This window comes from Anser brachyrhynchus, assembly GCF_964034855.1.
Source record: "Anser brachyrhynchus genome assembly, chromosome: 4".
In the NCBI taxonomy this organism is placed as follows: Eukaryota; Metazoa; Chordata; class Aves; order Anseriformes; family Anatidae; genus Anser; species Anser brachyrhynchus.
In genome coordinates, this window is record NC_137698.1 from 9,628,364 (window position 1) to 9,635,396 (window position 7,033).

Below are 7,033 nucleotides of genomic sequence, written 5' to 3' on the forward strand. Positions count from 1 at the left end.
TTTTCGGCGCGGCGGCCGCTGGTCCCCGGGGACGCGGCGGCCTGAGGGGAGGGGGGCGCCCCTCAGGGTGTGGAGGCGCTGGGGTGTGGGCGTCAGGTCGCGGTGTGTGGCCTGGGTGCTCGGGGAGCTTGGTCTGGGCAGGGGAAGGCCTGTGGAGTTCACTGAGGGCAGCTGAGGCCAAGGGAGGGCACTCACACACGTCAAAAGGCTGAGAGGTGCCAGAGCTCAGAGAGGTAGCAGAGCTCAAAAGGCTCAGAGGTACCAGAGGTACATGTGAAATAACGTGCTGCAAGGCCAGGCAGGAATAAATAAATGTTATCTTGGGCAGCCAGGTGCAGCTGCTGGTAAAAACCTTCTGGAGAAGTTGTACTACCAAATAAAGAAACACAAACCACTTCCCCATCCATCCCGCCAGGTCTAGCATGGTGCTCACACAGAGCTCCTTCACCGTTACCATTGTACGCTTTGCTTCTTCACCATTACCATTACACACCGTTAAAATTAACAGCAGCTCAAATGCCCGACGTGGGGTCACGGCTGTGCTGTGTGGGGTTGGTTATCTGCCCCTGCCAGCGCTGCTTGCTACCGAGCTGCGTGGGGCAGGGCTCGACGTGCTGCTGTCTGGCAAACGTGCCGCAGCCTGAAAACTGGAGCGTTTCCAAGTGTTTCCAGAGATGGCACCTACGCACACATTAGGTCTACCTGGAAATTTCTTTCTATCAGTGTTATTTTCTGTCATCGGTATTCATCAGTAGTCTTGGCTGCTTCATACTGAATCGTTATTGTCATTATAATGAAGTCTGCTCCCCTCAAAGGGACTCTCTCAGAGAAGTAGTCTAGTGCTCCCTTTGCCCCTATGACCTTAACAACACATTGCAGTGCTCAACAAACACGTACACCTGGCACGAGCAGACAATCTGACTCATTTGTACCCAATTGCAGTTCTTTTGCCCTTTCCATCAGGAAAATGGCAAGGAGAAGTGGTACGGACTTCAAAATGCTTCTCCATGTTGCATATCTAAGTAACAAACCCATCTGTGGTGTCTTTCAGTACTGTCTTCTCTTATTCCACAGTGCTGTTGTGGAAGTTTGTCTTTTTCTTCTATTCTAGAGCAAGAATAGAAAACTGACCACTGAACATGTAAATAAGTAACATAATTAAGCTGAGGAGCAAACGTATTTGGAGGAACCGTTTTCCAATCCAGGCTCCAGTAAAGATGTCTTGCTTTCAGGTCAAATGTTAATCTCATATTTGGATAGCAGAGGACTTGAAATAGGAAAAGTTGAAGTTGAACCTGTAAATTGAATGAAAGTCCGATTTTCCCCGCAGAGATAGATGCAGGTGGATTTGCAGAGGTGGCAGGTGGTGGAAGTCTTGATGGTGCAGAAGTCATATGAGGTTATCGTCTGAGGAAGGCTAAATTGTGCTGAGGAAAAAATGAGTGCCTGGGCTACAGACACTGGTGACATGAAAAGGCAATTGCTCTGTGGCTCTTTGAGGAGAACTTTGCTTTACAACTCATATCTATGGTAAATAATGCAAACATCGGGTCAGCCTGAGAAAGGGAGAGGGATCTGCCTGTCACACAGGGTCTGGACACTGCCAGCTGACATATTTACACTCATATTCCACCCACCTAAAAGGCTCTTTACTCCTCTGAAAGGAAATAGTGGAGTTTGTAGGAACCTAAGATGGTTGAGGGTCAGAAGAAGAAAAAGGATGGACCATGAGGGCACTTTCACATCCCCTTGGGATCTAATAACCATCACAAAGCTCATGACATTCTTTGCAAAGCATTTGTGCTAGTGTTAACATGTCTGGCATGATTGTCTGATACAACAGACAGCAACAACAACATATACAACAGCAACACACATATACATCCATAGTTTAAAAATCCAGACAACGCAGAGCCCGTTCTTTCCTCAAGGTGAGAATAATTTGTGTGTGATAGATGTTAAGCCACATTGCTTGACTGACTTCAAGGACAAAGTCAAATACTGAGGGAGTGTTAACAAAAGACTTGGGAAGGGAAGGTTACTCTGGAGAAAGCCAGTGTAAAGGGAAGTGCCAACTCAGGTCAGTCTGTATTTTTGACTCAACAAGGGAAGAAGTACCACCAGTCTCAGGGGAAAAAAAAAAAAAAAAAAAAAAAAGACACAAATTCCAGAAATTGGGGGAAAAAAAAAAAAGAAAAAAAACAGATAAAAGTTAAGAAAACACTGAAAATGAAAGAGATGAAATTCAACACTCCAGAACATGTCAGATTTTAAAAGCATTGTGTTAACAGGAATTAGCATGAATCTGGAAATTGCTGTAGTAGATTATTTCAATTTTTTGCAATGCTTTGAACTTGAAAAGACTAAGTAATTGGGAGGTATTAGTATTATTAACATGCTATACTGAATTCCTGGCAAGCAAGGCAGGGAAAACTTCTGAGGTGGTAGTGATGCCAGTTAGACAGCTCATGCTTACTGGAGAACTGACAGAACTGCTCTCTGCTATTGTTTTGAACGGTGATTTGCGATACTTTTTTGAAAGAACCTTGTTCTAAACCTCGGTAGCAGAAATATGAAGGGAACCTATTTACATAGAGAATTGCTTTACATGCAACATTGAAGTTGTTATATTTGATTGTTTTACTTCAGCTGCACTTTTGTTGCTATGCCAGTGATGAAGTTGAGTGTACCAGATGGCACGTAGGCCTTCTGAGATAATTATGAGGGTTTACGAAGCAGTGGTATAAAATAATGGCTCAAACACTGAGAAAACAAAAATGTCAGGTTAAAATTACTCTTTTTGAAATTGATGCGTATTCAAGCATTGTCTTGAGTAGAAGTAAAATCAATTGTAATAGTTTGGTAAGAGACATTAATCACAGAATCACAGAATCGTCTAGGTTGGAAGAGACCTCCAAGATCATCTAGTCCAACCTCTGTCCTAACACTAACAAGACCTCCACTAAACCATATCACTAAGGGCTACATCTAAACGTCTTTTAAAGACCTCCAGGGATGGTGACTCAACCACCTCCCTGGGCAGTCCCTTCCAATGCCTAACAACCCTTTCAGTAAAGAAGTTCTTCCTAACATCCAACCTAAACCTTCCCTGGCGCAACTTTAGCCCATTCCCCCTCGTCCTGTCACCAGGCACGTGGGAGAATAGACCAACCCCCACCTTGCTACAGCCTCCTTTAAGGTACCTATAGAGAGCGATGAGGTCTCCCCTGAGCCTCCTCTTCTCCAGGCTAAACAACCCCAGCTCCCTCAGCCGCTCCTCATAAGCCTTGTTCTCCAGACCCCTCACCAGCTTTGTTGCCATTCTCTGGACTCTCTCAAGCACCTCCATGTCCCTCTTGTAGCGAGGGGCCCAAAACTGAACACAGTACTGTTAAAGTCTGAACTGAACACAGACAGTTTGAACATAAAACTGAACACAGACAGTTAAAGTCTGTCCAGATGCAAAAAGTCACATTTTACGTGACATGTTACATATAGACAAGTTATTAGTAAAAATGCTGTTTATTAGTAAACAGTGGCCTGAGACAAAATGTGTCTATCACCATTCCTAACAAGTGTGGTTTTTTTCGACTACTATTCTTTTGTCATTGATTCATGCCCATTTTCGCCCTGTCACAACTAGAAATATTGGTAGAGGTGCTGTCTTGTGTAAAAGAAAAAAAAAAAAAAAACAACGTGAGGGGGAAGGTCTGCATTGATTACCATGTGACAATGTGCCAAAGCTACACCAGAGTGGAATAAAATCAACAGGGTCTGTGATATAGGTTCCCACAGCACATCTGTTGGTGCTTGCCCCCAAACATTGGATGGGATTGGTGGGAAGCGCTTCTGCTTTGTTATAAATCGTGAGCAACAAGACAAGCTGTCAGGTGGAGATGGGTTTGTACTTGATCATAAATTCAAAAAAAAATCTAATAAAATGTTTAAACTAGTTCATACAGCTGCAGTTGGAAATGTGATGGGAGTTGTACGTTGTACATGATGTTGCTGTAGCAACCCCGCCATAATTAAATACATGAATATCCAAACTATTTTGATATGTGAGCTGCACAGTGGTTAGAGTAAGGCCTCAGGTTGGAACTGTCCCAGAGCTGTCTCTTTTTTTTCATACCCAAGAGGGTTATTCCTTCTTGATGTCCGTTGAATAGACAGCTTTCTCTATTCGGGAGACAATGAAAAACAACATCCTTTGAGGAAAAATAAGAGGATAAGCTGGGTTTTATAGAACAGTATTGGTATTACTTTACATAATCCTCATTTTTTGGTGCCTAAAGATACTTTAAAAGTCTCTAGCACAGTTCATATCACAGAAACAGAGAATCATCCAGGTTGGAAGAGACGTCCAAGATCACCTAGTCCAACCTCTGACCTACACTAACAAGTCCTCCACTAAACCATATCACTAAGCTCTAAATCTAAAAATCTCTTAAAGACCTCCAGGGATGGTGACTCAACCACCTCCCTGGGCAGCCCATTCCAATGCCTAACAACCCTTTCAGTAAAGAAGTTCTTCCTAATATCCAACCTAAACCTCCCCTGGCACAACTTTAGCCCATTCCCCCTCGTCCTGTCACCAGGCACGTGGGAGAACAGACCAACCCCAACCTCGCTGCAGCCTCCTTTAAGGTACCTCTAGAGTGCAATAAGGTCGCCCCTGAGCCTCCTCTTCTCCAGGCTGAACAACCCCAGCTCCCTCAGCCGCTTCTCCTAAGCCTTGTTCTCCACACCCCGCACCAGCTTCGTTGCCCTTCTCTGGACTCTCTCGAGCACCTCGATGTCCTTCTTGTAACGAGGGGCCCAAAACTGAACACAGTACTCGAGGTGCGGCCTCACCAGAGCCGAGTACAGGGGGACAATCACCTCCTTAGACCTGCTGGCCACACTGCTTCTTATACAAGCCAGGATGCTGTTGGCCTTCCGGGCCACCTGAGCACACTACTGGCTCATATTCATCCGACTATCAACCAGTACTCCCAGGTCCTTCTCGGCCAGGCAGCTTTCCAGCCACTCATCTCCCAGCCTGTAGCGCTGCTTGGGGTTGTTACGCCCCAGGTGCAGGACCCGGCACTTGGCCTTGTTGAACTTCATACAGTTGGCCTCAGCCCATCGGTCCAGCCTATCCAGATCCTCCTGCAGAGCCTTCCTACCCTCGAGCAGATCGACACACACACCTAACTTGGTGTCGTCTGCAAACTTACTGAGGGTGCACTCGATCCCCTCATCCAGATCATCGATAAAGATATTAATCATGTTTACTAGAAAAATAATTGTTCTGGTATATTTTTTTCTCACCTGAAGCTATTTGAGATTTTTGTGTATATCTCAAACAGTATTTCAAGATTGATCTTACATATTTTTTTTTTTAGGTTTTACTTAAAAAAAATACATAGTTATTTTAATTTCCTCCATTTCTCTGAATTTTTCAATTGATCTTTTTGCTATTATAAGTATTCGAATCAAAAAGAAAAAAGGGAAAAATGATGACTGTTGAATTTAGGACACTGGGCTTCTTACCCATTTCATTCACTTGGGCAAATGATATTTCAGAAATGATGCTAAACATTTTAAAAAACTGACCAGTTCTCAAATGTCTGCCTTGTTGAAACACACGTATCTACTATATTTCCACTGATTATTATTATTTTTTTTTTTTTTAAGTATTTTGTGGCTTATTTTCATGTGTTTTATACCATGGTGCCCCTGAAGAAATACACAATCTGATTCAGGACTGAATCACATAGTAAGTGGATTCTTCAGTCATGAATCATAGAATCAGATTCATGGAATCATTCAGGTTGGAAAAGACCTCTAAGATCACCTAGTCCAACCTTTAACCTAGTACTAAAGTCCACCATTAAACCATGCTAAGTTCTAAATCTACACGTTTCTTGGAGACCTCCAGGGATGTGACTCAAGTCATTTCAAGTCATCCTCCAGGGATGGTGAAGACGGTGGTCATTTCTCCAGAGATCAGAATGGCAGCACGCTCAAGCCCATATGCACAGCTTTCCACCCTTCCACACTGTGCTGCCCTCCTGCAAAGATTTACATAATATGATGTCTGACTGTGCACTCTAAGCAGTCCTGCTGAACATGAAGGCCTCTGTATGCCATTGTTTCATTTGTAATGGCTCAATGAGAACGTAAACAACTTTATTAGGGAACAGCAGGGTTAATGAGCTTGATTTCCTATTAGTTTAGGTCTTTGTCCTCCATATCCCCCTCTATCTGTCTCTACATAGTGTTGTGGCTCCCCATTTAAGCCCCTCATGATGACCTCACCCAGCAAAGAGAGCTGCCTCACCATAGCACATGCAGTATCCGCTGAGCAGCTGACTGTGTGACAGGAAAGCCTTTTCCTCTCCAACGAGTTTCAATTCCAAGGAACTTCTTATTGTGAGGACTTCTGCTTCTCTTTCAAATTTGGTTGAAACTTGGATGTCCATATCAGAAAGTTTTGTGGGGAGCAGGAAGGGAGAGTTTGCTGGGTTGGAAGCTTGTCCTCCTTAGAAAACTGGGCTAAATATTACAGCAGCCAACAGTCCGCTGTAGTAAGCTTCAGTCATTTGAAAACGTCTTTTTGACATCTGTGAAATTATGTATTTACAATAATAACTATAGAAGGAAGGTAGTAAAGGGTCTCTAAGCTGTTAGGAGACTTCATTTCTTAGGCATTTTATGTTCAAACTGAGAGGTTTTTTGTTTGTTTGTTTTTCTGTCTAACTTCCTTTTGGTGAGAGAAGGTTGGGAATGTATTTGGAAGGAGTAGAGCAAAAGGTGGCTCTTCTCAGAAGGCGAACTCAAAGACAAAAGCCAAAGGGGCATTTCTGGAGAGCTTAGGCACTGATGAGTTACCATCAGTATCTTGTCTCTTCCAGTCTCATTACAGGATCATATAATGATCAAGATTGCAAATTAAAATATTTGCAATGTCAAGCCCTTCTGGGTCTTCGTCTTCACCTCTGGTCTGTATGTGCGAGGTCTTAGAAGAGATACAGCAAGATCCCTACTT